At 41.3% G+C, this 16,563-nt stretch overlaps 1 protein-coding gene across 1 annotated transcript in view; it reads left to right on the top strand.

Annotated features, from left to right (window-relative positions):
- Nucleotides 1–16,563, top strand: part of LOC107187759 (histone-lysine N-methyltransferase Suv4-20-like) — a 193,821-nt gene that overhangs the window by 31,561 nt on the left and 145,697 nt on the right.

The raw sequence follows: 16,563 nt of genomic DNA, 5'->3' as shown, positions 1-16,563 counted from the left end.
AGAGCGTTTCCTACGGAGTATCCAGATACTCTCTCCGTCTCTAAGAGACGTTGCGTATGATACTCGAAAGAGTTCGTGAAAGATAAAGAAAAAGAATAAAAAAGACACAGGAGGCAAGAGGGAAAAAGAGAGAATTGTCGAATCGATCCTCGAGGCATTCGAATGATTTTCTGGCTGTTGCAGAGTGTGGAGATTTTATGCGACCCGTTTTATTGCGTTTCGTTCGGGGCCTTCGGGCAGAAAGCACGGGGGCCACGCGCACGTAGGAATAAAATTTTTTATTTCTTCGTAGACGCGATCGAATTGGACGTTATCGCCGGTTCTTCGGGGGAATTTAAATGTCCCGACTGCCCGTGGATTTTTAATGCCGCATTCTCCCAGACTGGTTGCCGATAGAATCCAACGACGTTGTATCGGTTATACATGATTGTTTTGCTGCTCGAGCGTGTATAAGTACGTGTATGATATATCGTGGAGCTATGATTTCTTCGAACTGTTACTGTTATTATTCCAGGATAGTTGGGAATCTTTTTCACGGTTCGTCGATTAGTTAACGATCTCCAAGGGGAACAGTATTATGGGAATTCATGCGATTTACGTTGAACGGGAATTTTCAGTTTCTACGTATCTGATAGGTTGGTAGACTATTCTACGTGAAGTGACGTATTTTTAACGATTTTTAATCTTTATACAATTCTTAGCAGACTTTATTGGTCTACGTAAGAATCCACTTGATTTTACTGCATTTCTGGAGGTGAAATAGCAGTTTCTCAAAAATTTCAGTCAGTGTGCAGGGTGATTCTGACAACTAAGCCAGAGTTGCTCCAAGTTTTCGAAAAAGATATGAAATATCTATTACAGTATTATGTTTCTAATAACCTTATGTCATTATTGTTATACACAAAATGCCCCGAGGAATCAATTTATGCAGAAAAAATCGTAATGATCTATTTGAAAAAGAAATTGTAATTGCATTTTACAAGTGCACCGATGCAACAGAGCTTATTATACACTACAAAATTTTTAATATTCTTTGTCTCACTATTTTCTCTTCTGCAAAACACAAGCTGTAGTCTTATAAATTATGTGCACACCTTCGACTCGCCGTTCTCCTTATATTTAATTTACGGAATATATAATCGGTGGGACCAACGCTTTTGAACGTGCAAGAATATGTAGAAGAAAAAAGACATACAGCGACAACGTCCGTGGCCGGGAGGGTCCACGTGTTTTCGCGTCGTTTGGTCCACTACGTGTTCGTTTCGCGACGGCCATTCACGAGTACACGATATTATTCACGGGGCGTTTAGAATTGAATGCCTGCGAAGAACTTAAAAGGGGGCCGAGAGGGGCAAACACGCCGATGTAATGCAATGCAATTGGCCTTGCGAGGTGAACGTACTCGCGGATGATTCGATGCATATTGCACGGCCACCGGTACACAGGACGAAATCCATGCTCGGCCGAGGTCTTCGATCCCGTGTCCCTCCCGAACCGTCGCCGCGTCGTCGCCACCCGGGGACCGTTTGTCCCTGACGCACGAAAATGTTTCCGATCCGCCGCGTCAGCCCGTGCATTCCGTCCCATCGAGTTCCATGTCCATCTCTCTTTCATACACCTTATTTCGTCGATTATTGCAATTATTGCAAGTGAAAAATCATCAGATGTACCTATAAATATTATATCGTTGCATAAGAAATAATTTCGTTTTTCAAATGCGTTTTATTTCAGTTACCTTATAATCGTTAACCACGGAATGAGTAAGGTTTTATGTAATAATTAAAAAATATTTGTTTCAAAATCAATTGTAATCGTTTAAACTTTGCCATTTAAAATGACATTTATTATGCAACGATTTAATAATTCGCACTTTTATTGTCAATGAACTAGTAACAGATTTGATCTTTTTTCAATCGAATTTTTCAATTTTTTTTAAGAGCTAGTGGAGGTTGGTAAAGAACGAATATTATGGAAATATTAATGAAATATAGTGGATTATTTACTGACACTTAGTACATGTGCTATTGGTGCACAGTTTGCAATTGCTTAAGGATTTTCACTGAAAATATATCGTTGTGAAAAATGGAGGTGTTAACATTTATTTAACGTTTTAGTAACCGAAGAGGTGAACCTAGTCTTTTTGTGATAGGTTACTGGATAATTGAATAGAAAAAATAAGGATCGTAGAAATGATACTTTTCAGTTAACAGTTACAAGCAGGAACACCAGCGTTCTATAGAAAGTAAATAAGTGTTTCGTGAAAAATTATTTCTATTTATTTTGTTTTAAATAATTAACATTTGTGAATAAACGATTTTTTTAACCTTTAGTTTTATTTATATATTTTATTTATTATTTATATCTATCCACCCTACAAAATAACTAAGGTGTTCCGTTAAAATTTCAGGATTTGCGAAGTGTTTGGTCGTTGAAAAAGTTTGGGAAACGTTGCATTAGCATCTGGTCGAACTGTATCAGCTTAGGCAGCCGGTACATTCACAAATCCGTGCCTTTCTAGTTCGATCCCCGTCCGGACAAACGTGCAATTAACTTTGTATCTGCAACAACAGGAAACATTGCGTGAAATGCGGATGTACGTTCGACTAACGTAATCCCACGTAAACCCCCGGCGTAATCCTAATACGTACACGCATCCCTTGTTTGCTACTTTCCGCGTCGGAACAGGGAGGATGTTCACGCAACCCCATGCTCTGATTAAATAGAACTCGAAATGGAATCGAAATGTCCAATTTTTTGTAATACCTCTCGGTACTTCGCAATCTACAGTGTACAAAAATAATCATATGCAAGAAATTGTCAATTTACTCTGGTTTAGTGGGTCCTTTGTTCTAGCTGGAATCTGATGATTAATTTATAAAAATGTAGTAGGTCATGCCATAAGTAATGTCGTTTTTTGGCGTTAATTCAGTGCAAGATAATAATACTTACGTTTATTTTTAATCATCGATGTATTAGCCATCGTTTTCTATGACCTTCTCCCATCTTTTAACTAACTTTTGGATTGTGGGAAATATCTTTTCACGCAAGGATCTACTTGATTTTACAACCTGATGAAAATGATCATTTAACTATCTAGGATACGGTTACCCAAATTTACAGCATTTGATAAGTGTCCTAACATTTATGAGCAGCGTTATATTTACGTAACATCCATAGTCTCAGCAAAAACTCTAATCATCTCAGTAGATCAGTATAAAAAGTGTGCTAGACTCGTTCTGCAAAACCTGGTATTTATATGTCGTAATAATCCGATGCTGATGATCCCTGGATGATAATCAAAGCAGTTCGATCGCAGGATCCCCCGTATCCAACTTCGTCCCAAAGTCATTCAAAGATCATTTTCGATTTTGCAGCTCTTTTACAGGCATTTTTACGTGAAATATTTTGTCACCAAAGAATCAACTTAATCTCATAATTTGCAGCACTGCAAAATCGAAAATGTACATTTAACGATCTAAGATAAGGTTACCCAAACCTACAGCATTTGATAAGAGTCCTAACACTTACGAGCAACAATATATTCACGTAAACATAAAGCAAACAGCATTATATTTACGTTACATTCCATAGTCTCGGTAAAAACTGTAATCGTCTCAGTAGATCGGTATAAAAAGGAGGCTAGACTCGTCCTGCAAAACCTAGTATTTACATGTCGTAACAGTCCGATGCTGATGATCCCTGGATGATAATCAAAGCGGTTCGATCGCAGGATCCCCCGTATCCACAACGATGATTCACCGCACGTCTCCTGGCTCCGTCGATACGGAGAAACGACGGTGCTCCGTAATGGCCTTATGTAAAACCGCTCTGTGTAACTGTATACACATCTACATGTATGTATGTCCCAGCGTTTCGTCGTGTCCGACCCAAGGACGCGCTCCTTAACAGCGGGTTAACACGTAACACTTAGCACGATAACGTTACCACACGGCAACACGCGCGTGGGTATACCGTCGCGTCGGTCTGGTCTCGTTTCCTTGCCGTTTCTCTCGTCGTGGGACGGGGGGGTATCGAGGCAAGAAACGAGACGTTCCCGGAAATTGCGATCAATTTCGCGGTACCAACGCGTCGCCACGTTGGCACCCGCGATTTTACGTAACCCGGCCGGCGCGCACGCGGCGGCGTCCCTCTCCGGACTACGTCTCGGAACGGTGTCGTTTTTCGTCTCGCCCGGACGTCGTGGGGACCGACAAATCCTTAGACGTCGAATCAGACGCAGAAAAGCTATTCTCGTACACGGATTTTATATCCTTTCTTGTTTTTTTTTTTTTTTTTTATATCGTTCGTTGGGGATGAAGTTATATTCGTTTTGTCTGTGTGCTGGATGTCGCAAGGTAAGGTTTTTTTGATCGGTTTTGTCGTAAAGTAAGGTCTCTCTGGTAGGTTGGTATGTTGAAAAAATTGTAGACTGTGTGACTCGAATTATTGACAGGAATTAGAATTTTGGCACAATGATAGAGAAAAGACAAGAGGGTCAATGGCGACTTTGTGGAAATGTGGAGTATTGTCTGGTATACATAAGAGGCTTTTTACAACGGAATCAGTTTTTATTATTTTTCAGGAGATTTGAACCTTTTAGGAACTGTTGGAAACCAAGTGTAAGAGGAATACACTATTGAAATTTCAATAATAAACTGTATTTTTATACGGGTGGTACACTGTTGTGCAAATTCGGCTTACGTGAAATTTATTTCAAGTACTGAATTAACGGTTAAATTAAATATTAATTTGCTATAAATTTTAATAATTCCCGGTACCAAGTTGTAGGAGGTCTTTCCAGTACACAACTTTTTCCCCTAACGGAAGCTTAGTTTGCACGTCATTGTACAAGTATATAAGACTATTTCGTAGACTAATATCAACGTGATACTGAAGAGCGAGTTGGAATATTGTAGATTTTTCGGTATTGTACAGAGTGATTCAAAAGTTCACTGCCAAATTTCGGGAGTGTATAGAGGAGTTAAAGTTGAAGAACTTTTGATTGGGAACCTGTGTTTCTCGAAGTAATCCTAAATCAGCTTAGGCCTTTGAATGTATGGAATTCGGATAATACCTGTCTACTCGGACACCCTGTATACACCAGGTACATCGTATTTGGTGGGGAAGTGACGATTTAAGTCCTTAGCCCTTGGTCACTGCGTTAGTAAGTTTCCTTTACCGATTCATTTGTGTTTGGACGCAGTAGTTTGATCGTATTTATCAATTAGGCCCTTTAGTGATTCAGGAGGTTGGCCATGCAATAAAATATGTGATTATTCGAAAAACAGAAAGAACTTTTTTTTAGAAAGAAATCAGTGAAATATTTGGTCATTAGAAATACCCAGGGATTTAGTTATGATGTTTTGTTTGGACGACTGTCGAAGAAAAACGTGAGCTGTGATCTCAACTATTGCAAAATGGACTAGAGAACCATCTCGTGACGAGACGGCATACTATTGTTGTTATGACATGGTCTATCTTTAAGTGGAACAGACAATAGACATGTACACTCCCACTCATAATTATTAGGACACTTGTTGAATATTTGCAGTAAATGTTTCAAGGCAATACAAATGCTTAAAACAAAATAATGAAATAAATAAATATCATTTAGGGGACCTTAAATCTCGATGGACAACATTTACCCTACTATAAAATAATAAAAGTGACTTGAAATATATCGTTTTTTACGAACCATCCCATTTTGTTCATCAAGACCAGGTGTCTTAATTCTTATAGCCAGTAGTGTAACCACCTTTACTCTATTATTCCCACATAAAGCTTATACTTCCACATCATCCATATACAAGTGACATATTTTTTCGTTCAAAGCTAAAAATTCAGCCAAGGTCAATAACATTCAACATAGTTAAAAGAACTTCTACAATGACAAATCCTGTTCTTATAAGGCCCCATTTCGGACCCAAACAGCTTTCAAATAAGAATCCACCTGGTACACCAGTACATACCTAGGTTTTCGTTGTAAACAGCACTGGGTGGCGCGTGTAATTGCGAGGACAGTTGTTACAATGACGAGGCGAGAAAGAAGTACGACAGCAGAGGAGACGCTCGTTCGACGGGACGACGCGTGTCTCCGTGCCAAGAAATCGTCTCGTCGACGTGAGCCGTGTGGCACACGGGGCTTCTGTGTTTGTTTGAAAATGCAAATGCAATCGGGCTTTACGTAACGCCGGGGACGTACGACGAAACGGAACGCCGCCGAGGCCCGATGACCCGATTCTGGAACGTCGAATGGAAAAGAATGAATGAATCGATCCGATATTCGTAATTCTTAAATAAAAGTACCGCAGGAAGCTCTGCTTCGAAAGGGAATTATAATTTTGTAGTAAATTATCGAAGAATTTCAATCTAGACGAGTCAAAATTTGAGCTGCAACTATGAAAAATTGATATTATATGAACAATCCCAGAAACGTATCCTTTATTCTGTATAATTGCGTTGGTGGACCCGAGTAGTAGCTCTATAGAGAGGGAACACCGTGCACCGACTCTAATCCAGTCGTCAAAATTAGATTCGTTATATTTTTCGTTACTTTGACATCGTTGTCTATTAAAAAAAAAAATTTGTTTCTTTCTATCTAAGAAAAAAAAAACAAGTTCGTGAGAATAAGTCTTAAAGAATGTTTAATTGCTGTAGAATGGAACAAAAGAAAACCATAGAACACGATTTTAATGTTGCAATACACGCGACAAATTACATTAGTAGTCCAACCTAGGTCCAAATTCGGCAACCGTTCCCTATCATTCGAATAAAATTGTGCCCAACTCTGGCTGGGATCGCTGTTAAACGGCGCAAGTAGCGGATTACGATCCGGGTAAACAAGCGTGGCACACGTGGATCAGCCGTAGATGGTGCCGCAGTCGCGATTAGTTGATTTACTCAGACCTTCGACGCCGCGGCTGGTGGCCTTTTCCGCAACTAGGCTAAGGCCATACGTCGCCGATGCGTCCTGGAATCCGGCGTGTATCTTTAGCAAAGACGTTCTTCTGCTGCTCACGTACCGCTATTGTTCCCATTTAACGCGACATCTTTCTCTCTTACTCAGCCATTCGTTGTTCTCTTGTCTTTCAATTGTCGGTCTTTTGTTCGGAGACGCTCCTTGTCTCGAATAGGCTTCGCGGGGATAAGTCCCTCTGGCCGTATAGCGAGGAGCATCGCGCGCAAGCGGCCGTAGATCGTAGATAAAGCCGCTTTTGCATATTTACGAGCGTGTTCCCCGACTCGATCGAATCTATATAATTGGGGGACATTTTCTGACGTAACGGGGGAGGGACGGAATTGAAAACCGCGCGTGGGTTGGATGAACCTGTTGTATGGTAGCTACGCGAGCTACTCTCTGGCTGGTATCTGGTTCTCGGGAATGAAGATCGATGGGTAACTGTTCGGGACGTGGAAAGCTTTGATGAGAGTGCTCCTCTAGGGTGCTACGATGTATTAGCACGTCATTGTGAGCACGGAGAAGAATACGAAACTGTCTCACGGGCGTTCTGTGCAGAACCGTAGACAATTGGAGGAGCTAGGATTTTCTGTATTTATAGCTTATGTGTATGTGTGTATTTAAAATTCAATTAATGACTATGTACTGAAATTTTTATTTTATTCTTTATACGGCGGAGCCCTTCGTTAACCTTTAGAGGATGGGCAGGTTTTTCCATGAATTTTTATATTTTTGAATTAGAATTTATATACCAGTGGTGACCAAAACTTGTTTGGATAGGAGAATTTTACCCTAAAAAATAAGTAATGAGTGCATTTGGCTTTTATTCTCTTCAAGTTCTCAATCATCAAAAATTCAAACTCCCAATTCGCATCTACTGTAGTGTTTACGTATACTTAGGAGAGGTGCGATTTCTGAGGGTTAACCTCTGCACTCCAATCTTTTTTCCCCTGAAGAACCAGAAACCTCGCAATATATTTAAAGCAAAAATAAAAAAAACCAATATAGATAACTTATATTCTCAAAAATGATCGATCCCATTTAGTTACACGAAACAGTACCTACATTATTATTTCGTACAACCGCGTCAGAATCGACGAGGAGCCCTAGTCAGATGTTTCCCATCCAAAGAAGTTTTTCCATGACTATTTATATTTTCGAATTAGAATTTATATACCAGTGGTGACCAAAACTTGTTAGGATAGGAGAATTATTACCGTAGAATTTCTCAGCAAATTTTACCCTGAAAAATAAGTAATGAGTTCATTTGAATTTTATTCTCTTCAAGTTCTCAATCATCAAAAATTCAAACTCCCAATTTGTATCCAATATAGTGTTTACGTATACTTAGGAGAGGTGCGATTTCTGAGGGTTAACCTCTGCACTCCAATCTTTTTTCCCCTGAAGAACCAGAAACCTCGCAATATATTTAAAGCAAAAATAAAAAAAACCAATATAGATAACTTATATTCTCAAAAATGATCGATCCCATTTAGTTACACGAAACAGTACCTACATTATTATTTCGTACAACCGCGTCAGAATCGACGAGGAGCCCCAGTCGGATGTTTCCCATCTAAACGGTGACGCGAGGAGACGAGGCGAAACAGGAGCAATTCCAAAATCGACGAAACCAGACAACAGGGAGTCTTGCCACGGGGTGGGAGTGTGTGTGTGTATAACGGTGGACTCTCCCGTCGAGCGGGCCGCCTAGACACTTGACAGACTTGTGCTTTGCACAATAGTAGGAAGCGCTAAAAATAAGCCGGCTCGGTTCCACGACGTTCTGGCCTTGGCCAGCCTCGGTCCTCGCAACCTGGTGGTACCACCTTCTCTCTCCCCCTTCCCTCCTCTCTCTACGCGCGTCCATCGTTGGTTCCTCTTCTTCTTCTCGGCTCTGACGTCGTCTCTCCGCCGTTGTTCCTCTACCAGCGGACGACCTACCTTCTTTTTTTCCTCCCGGCGTTCCGTGGCACGCACAAAACGTCCACCCACACGTCACCGACACAGGCCTATCGCGTGTGGGCGTCGAATTTTTCTCGCGGTGTCCTCTTCTGCGGCCAAAGGATCCTCCTGGTTCCGCGTCCTCAAACGTGATACCGTGGATCCCTCCTTCCTGGCGGCCTCGATCACGATTCTCGACGACACTCGGATACCACATTTGATCGTACAGTTTTATGGATTTCTATAATTTCTATATTCGTTGACACTATGGATCTTGTGAGATTTAATTTTGTAATTCTTTGAATTTTTGCTGGTTTTAGTGTACCTCAGTGCATTTTTGGGGATTTTTCGACGGTCTGGTTAGTGTTTGTACGAAGATAAATCAAAGAATTCTTGGAGAAATTGTTAAAATTAAAGTCAAATAGTTTCGAAATCAACGATAGTTTGGATTTTACAAAAAGTTTCTGGGAATTATTTGATATACCCTCGTGCACGGGAATTATTAAAATTAAAGTGAATTAATTACGACATAAACAATAATTTTGACTTTACAAACATTTTCCGAAAATGATTTCACATACTCTCGAATGTATCTGGCGATATTCCATTATTAATATTTCTCTCTGTTTCTTAACTTTGACAATAACTTCGTGAAAATTTTTAATAATTAGAACCTATTAATTCTGTTACATTCCGCAGGTTAAGTTGAGTTAAAACAGTGTCTAAAGTCGTAACGGAAACGTGATTCGGTCGAAATAGACCCTAAGACCGTGGCAGAGTCAATTGTCGAGCAGGCTGGCGAATAGGAGATTCAGACGTTCCTAGTCAGACAGTGGTATACAAGTCACAGCATTCTCCGCGACCTTTTACTTCTTGTGTTATGAATTTACGCATAAAACTGCTTAAATACCACATATTATAGTATACTATACATTGTTCTAATTAAAATTTATTCAAAAGGAAACTAATAAAGAAGAACGACACGTTAGAGTACCCGATCACTCGATCTGTAAATCTTGATCCTTCAACCGAAACTACAGGACTCGTCAACCATATAAGGTGCCTCAATACCTTGAGTACTAAAACTCTGACTCAGAAATACATCAAACCAGATCTTCAAGGTTTATCTCGACCGTGGATCAAGAATTCGATTCCACAGAGAGAAGCTTCATGTCCGTCAGTAAAAGTTACATCTCACTGTCTGTCGACAATCAATTGAAAACACTGACTCGCTCGAGTGTATAATTAAAAGCCCACTAATATTTTGACTTGTTCTATCGTCAGCCAGTACTTTCCTGATTTATTTTCGATCCTCGATCATCGGTCTAACTATACAACGGTCGTTGTTACACGACGATGTTTCCCATCCGGTTAGGTATCTGTTGACAGTCGGGCCTGTCGGTCGCGTCGGCCATCGATCCGCGGTTAGTGGAAATGCTGGAACGTCAGACGTTTCCCTCGGTTGCAGCCACGGGGAACGTGGATGACGCGCGTCGTCGAAATGACAGCAACCACCGGGGACGGGTCACCGACAGTCATCCTCGGCGCGTTCTGCAACGCTCGGTTGCACCCGAGAGATCCTTATCGGGCCATTGTTACCCCTCCTCCTGCTCTTCTTTTTTTTTTCCCCGTCTGGTTTCCTTCTCTTTGTTCTCCGCGGCTCGTCGAACACCGGCGACGTACTTAATAAATAGATAATTACGTTGCAGAATGCGCTCGCATTGTCCAGCGGGGTTTATTTTTAAACGCGACTTCGGCGGCCCGATTCTTCGTTTCTACCAAGACGACGTTGCGTTACGATCTGAACTTTCGTTTGATCTTTCGATTATAGATATATTGATATGATTCATTCGCTTTTGTGTTTGAAGCGAGCATGCATTTATGTGATGCGATTTTCTCGACTGGAGATTGTTTTATTTTTCTAAACTGTGTAATTAAAGAAAGAGAATTTGTTGTATCCCTTTTTATAGGAGGAAGCTCTAGCCTTATTTGCTAAAACCTTTATTCTTCGTTTGATCTCTCGATTATAGATATATTGATATGATTCATTCGCTTTTGTGTTTGAAGCGAGCATGCATTTATGTGATGCGATTTTTTGGACTGGAGATTTTCTTTTTTAAACTGTGTAATTGAAGAAAGAGAATTTGTTGTAATTCTTTTTGTAGGAGGAAGTTCTAGCCTTATTTGCTAAAATCTTTATTCTTCGTTTGATCTCTCGATTATAGATATATTGATATGATTCATTCGCTTTTGTGTTTGAAGCGAGCATGCATTTATGTGATGCGATTTTTTGGACTGAAGATTTTTTTTTTTAAACTGTGTAATTGAAGAAAGAGAATTTGTTGTAATTCTTTTTGTAGGAGGAAGCTCTAGCCTTATTTGCTAAAACCTTTATTCTTCGTTTGATCTCTCGATTATAGATATATTGATATGATTCATTCGCTTTTGTGTTTGAAGCGAGCATGCATTTATGTGATGCGATTTTTTAGACTGGAGATTTTTTTTTTTAAACTGTGTAATTGAAGAAAGAGAATTTGGTGTATTCCTTTTTGTAGGAGGAAGCTCTAGCCTTATTTGCTAAAACCTTTATTCTTCGTTTGATCTCTCGATTATAGATATATTGATATGATTCATTCGCTTTTGTGTTTAAAGCGAGCATGCATTTATGTGATGCGATTTTCTCGACTGGAGATTTTCTTTTTTTAAACTGTGTAATTGAAGAAAGAAATTGAGAAAGAAATTGAGAAAAGAATTGAGAATTTGTTGTATTTCTTTTTGTAAAAGGAAGTTCTAGCGTTGTTTGTTTAAAACCTTCATTCTTGTAATATTTTCCGAATTTTCTATAAAAAGCGTGATAACCTCATGCCCTTAGTAAGTTGTTCTTACAAATTCATTTGTTTTTGGAAGATTCTTACACTGTTTATCATGGTGACTCTCCTGCGAATCACGGTTAGCAAAAGGCTAGTCACCCAACTATCACCACCACCACCCATTACCATTACCACAACCAGGTCCTATTCCCCGTAATGGAGCACACCAGAACCTATTCCCTGTAATCGAGCACACCAGAACCTCTTCTCCGTCGAGCACAGTAGAAACCCGTCCTCCATCAAGGATTCCCTTCGGGCCAGATGAACAGAGTCGTGACACGGTGGTTCCTGTTCGAGGAAGGAATCGTGTCGCGATGCCGTTGCATCGTTTCCTCGTTAATACTGAGCCCCCTGATCCTCCTCCGGGTTCGAACACGGTGAACGTCGAGGGAGGAATCGCGGCCAAAGGTGGGTAAGATGAAAACCGGGTGGGTAGTAGCTCTGTGTGTCGTTTGCACGATCCGAAGGGGGTCAGGGACTGAGAGAGCACGCGTCCCCATAGAGGCTGGACCTGGTCTCTATCTCTCTCTTGCTCCCCTCTATTGTCCCGGTGCTGCACGGCTCCTCGTTAGGGGATCCTTAACGATCGCTCTTCACCGACGGGGTCGTGGTTGTCGTCGAAATCGTCGTATCGTCGATCTTAACGAGACTCCTAGTTTATCTCCCAACCCCCCCCCCCTCTTTCCCCTCACCTGGGGCACATGGGGAACGAGCTTAGCAGCGCCTCGTTTTATCGTCACCGATGGAGAGAACCCGTAGAGAGAAGGAATGGCTTCTTGCGCGACGGTGTCACGCGAGAACCGGGATGTTCAAGCCGTGGCGATGATTAATATTACCGTGCCACCCCTCCTGCCCACCCACCCTCAGTCACGATTGACACGATGATTCTTTTAACGGGTCTGTGGTTCGAGAACGAATTGAGGTTTTTGGGATTTGGACTGTTAGAGATCACCAAATATGGGTGACACGTACCTTGCAGATGGGTTGGATTATTTAAATATTGTTACAAAATGTGTGCGTGGAATTAATATCACAGTGTAGTATAAATCAAGACCAATAGTCTTTAGTAATTAAACGCATATATTTTTGATGATTTATGGTTTAAAAAAACGAAATAACACGGGTCTGACTACGTACGGTTTTCTTCACTGTGGAAGATGGGTTCGTATTTTTGTGAAAATAATGGGTAAATTGTGGCTCTAGATACTGTCAGAAATACAGTAGAACTCCGTTTATATAATACATTTAATATATAGTATATATAATATATATTACATATAATAGGAGTCCATTTATTTCTCCCCACCACCTGTGATTTTTCGTACGAGCGGACTTCAGTTAAGTTAGTCAGGCATTACTGTTGTAAAATTCCATTGATACAAATGGAGTTCATATAAACGGAGTTTCACTGTAAGACGAAATTGTCCTTTGATAGTATATACTATGTACTAACGTTAGTTATTGAGACTGTCCTTGGGAGGAAAAAGTTTGGAGAAGAAAATGGAAGTTTTTGAGGTTCAGAAAGGGCTACCAGAAAGATCCCTAGATAATTCGTGCAATCAGAGAAAAAGAAGAAAAAGTCAGAGTGAAAACCAAATCTTGATATTCTACAATCTAGACTAGCAATGAGCAACCCTTTTTTGTATCGGGCTAAAGTGGAAAATTGAATACTCCGTATACGATGGAATCGCAATCTGAGAAAACCTGATTTATTAAAAATAGTTAACTTGTAAGGTGGATCTTCGTATTGCGCGTCGCAAGTAAATAATTGGCGGGTTGTAGGTTGCTCATCACTGGTCTAGAGGGTAGACAAGAGATCATTTGTCAGACCTAAGGGTCCAATCCTATCAGTTTTGTAACTATGTATTGACCTGTAGAGGACGGAAAGCCTATTATTAGGCTCCAGAGGGGTCGCTCAGTTTTCCTAGTACACCACTATATAACAAATACAAAAACGTTCTAACTCGAATATATAAATGTCACGGAAAAACCTTCTCGTCCTCTAAAGGTTAGTAAAGGAAATATATTTGACAGAAACCAGATAAACACTAATTCTTAAAATAAAAACAAAAAACAATTACATCTAAACACACATCAAACGAGGGACACAAAAACACCGAACCAAAGTTACCCCAAGAATTACTCAAGAAAAACTCAACCGAGTGACCTCACGTGTCCAGCGAATCTCCTAACAAAATCAGCATACAGAACCATTAAACCAGAGCCAGATGGACAGCAAATACCATCGAGTAGGTGTAATCTCCATCGCGGTTCCGCGTACACCATACGGATCGTAGCGTCTAATTGATGTACGATCCCGTTAAACGGTCGCCCATAAGGCGATTTCTCTCGTCTGCTCGCTGGCGAAGTTGGTCGCAAAAATGGAGAAAAACAGACGTCGTCGTCGTCGTCTTTCAGGGTGTAGAGGAGGAAAGAACGAACGGCGGGTCGACGTATGCACGCGTCGTTGATTTCGAGGTTAACCTTTCGGCCCACGGAACCGTTGGTGTACGGCTGGCTGCCCGGTGTACGAGACCTAACGGACCAAGGACGGACTTTCCGTCTCGCTTGGTACCGATGGAATTCGTGGATATTCAACGTGGCGCGCGCGTGGGCCCCGCGCAGGCCACGGACGGGGAAGAATTCGTGTTGCACCGCGCCGTGAAACGCGACGAAGAAAAAAAAAAATAATGGGGGACCAGCTCGTCCATCTGCGTCGCACACTTGCGGGGCCCGTGTTGCGTCTGTGCGAACTTCTTTTCAAAGTCGAGCAAGCGGCCACGTGGAAAAAAATACTGACGCAGAAGTGCGCGCAACCGAGCGCAATTCGGAGGCTTCTTGCGCTGTTGGATCGTGGGACTTATAGGGGAAAGACTCGAACTGTCCGACTTCGATTTTGACGGGGGTTTTTAAGATGATAGTATAGAGCAGGGGTTCTTAAGTTTATGTAGTCCGAGGAGCCCCTCTTGAATAATATTTTTTTTTAAATAAAAAAAAATACATAAAAATAATAGGTTCATGTTTTATTTATTGCCTTAAAAATATATTTTTTATTGCTCCGCGCTTCTTGCCTTTTCATCGTCTTTTTGAACTGTTTGCAACCATTTTTTATAATTTCGCGGACTCCTGATAATGGCTACAGTTAAGGACTACAGTTTAAGAACCTATGGTATAGAGGTTCCTAATGATATACAAATCGTGATTAGTAGAGATTTAAGTGGTGTCTGAAGGTTGGACAATTTAGTTTCGGAGGATTCGCGATAGAGGCTGCATGCGGTCCTAAAAGGGGGGTGCACGAGATTAAACAGACTCGACGTCAGGCGATGACGGATGACCACGTTAGGTTATCCAGTTGGGTCGTCGTGGGGTTGTTTGATTGGAAGAGGCATGCGAAGATTTCGAAATGGCCAACAGCCCGACATACAGTCGCCTTGAGGAGGAGGTGATTGTTTATAGAAGTTCTGGTCATGAAGTGGAGAAGACAAGGATGCATTTTGTTAAGAGGACTGGAAGGAAAATTGTACCTTTTACAATTTTGTAATTTTTCTGACACGAGGACCTATTACTATTTACTGTCATCTGTGTCAATACAGGATTCTTTAAAAAAATATTAATCCCTCAGGTACGAAGCTTCCTTGTTTCTTGCGTAGACGTAACTATAAATCTATTATGTAATTTCTATTACAAATTTCTAGATGTTCAGGCCTAATTGAGATTCGCAGATATTGGGAAATACGATTTATAATCATAAGGGCATTTTTAAGACTTATATAAAAGTAATTGATTTAGAGAAACGGAACTGTTACTACAATATACAGTAAATGATCGATGATTGTCTGAAGTCTCTTCGTCACTGAATATTCAGACGTCATCCCCACCACTGATCCCCTTTGGAACCAGTCAAGCGACCAGTAGTGGGGACGACGTCAGAACACTCAAAGCCAAGGATCCTTCGAACACTCATCGCCGATATACTCTACTATATTATCAAATCTATTTTATCATCAAAAACTTTCCATTCGTTCACCATTCACTACAAATTCCTCGAATCTTCTCCACATCATCTCCAAAACCCCCGATCATATTTCTCTCGCCATTCTCGCAATCACATTCCCAAAGAAACGAAAAGAAACTACACAAACATACATATTCCCCACGTAAGTGTATATTCGCAGTCATCGCCAGTGAATCAATACCACAATATCTCGACACGAAGTAATAAAAGACACTTGAGCATCCTTGGAATTCAAATAGCACCTCACGCAAGGCTAGTAGAAACGGTGAATAATAGACAGACGCAACGAGTACTGCCTCACCTTAAAAAAAGGAAAAAGAAAAAGAAACTACCGATCCCGCAAAAGAATTCCAGCGGAACGCAGCAGCGAACGCGCCGTAAACCGGGTCCTCCTCTTTCGTCTTTCGCGCGTTATCTCGTCAGCGCGATCTTTACTGCGCGCCTCGTCTCATCCGCGCGCGTCGTTTTACCGTCGATCGTAATTTTTGCTCCCACCCTGGGCCTTTGTCAGCGTCGCGAGGATACCAGGCTTGGAAACAAGTAGCGATAGCGCGCTAAGTGCGCGCACATTGTTAGAGCACGGTGCTCATGTGCTCCCTGGCTGTTTACGGGGACTCTCGCGATCACGGAGGCGGAGGTATTTCAGTCGAAACAGCTTGATCTCCGTCCACGTTTCGTTCTACGTGTTTGCCTCTTCCCCCCCCCCCTCCCCCTTCGAGATTTATCCGACTGACTTATCTCTCATTCTTTCCGAGCATGCGTACCCGCCGGAAATC

The sequence above is a fragment of the Dufourea novaeangliae genome, unplaced genomic scaffold (assembly GCF_001272555.1).
Source record: "Dufourea novaeangliae isolate 0120121106 unplaced genomic scaffold, ASM127255v1 scaffold101, whole genome shotgun sequence".
Classification (NCBI taxonomy): Eukaryota; Metazoa; Arthropoda; class Insecta; order Hymenoptera; family Halictidae; genus Dufourea; species Dufourea novaeangliae.
Note: the sequence above shows the minus strand (reverse complement) of the source record. Positions and strands in the feature narration are given on the sequence as shown.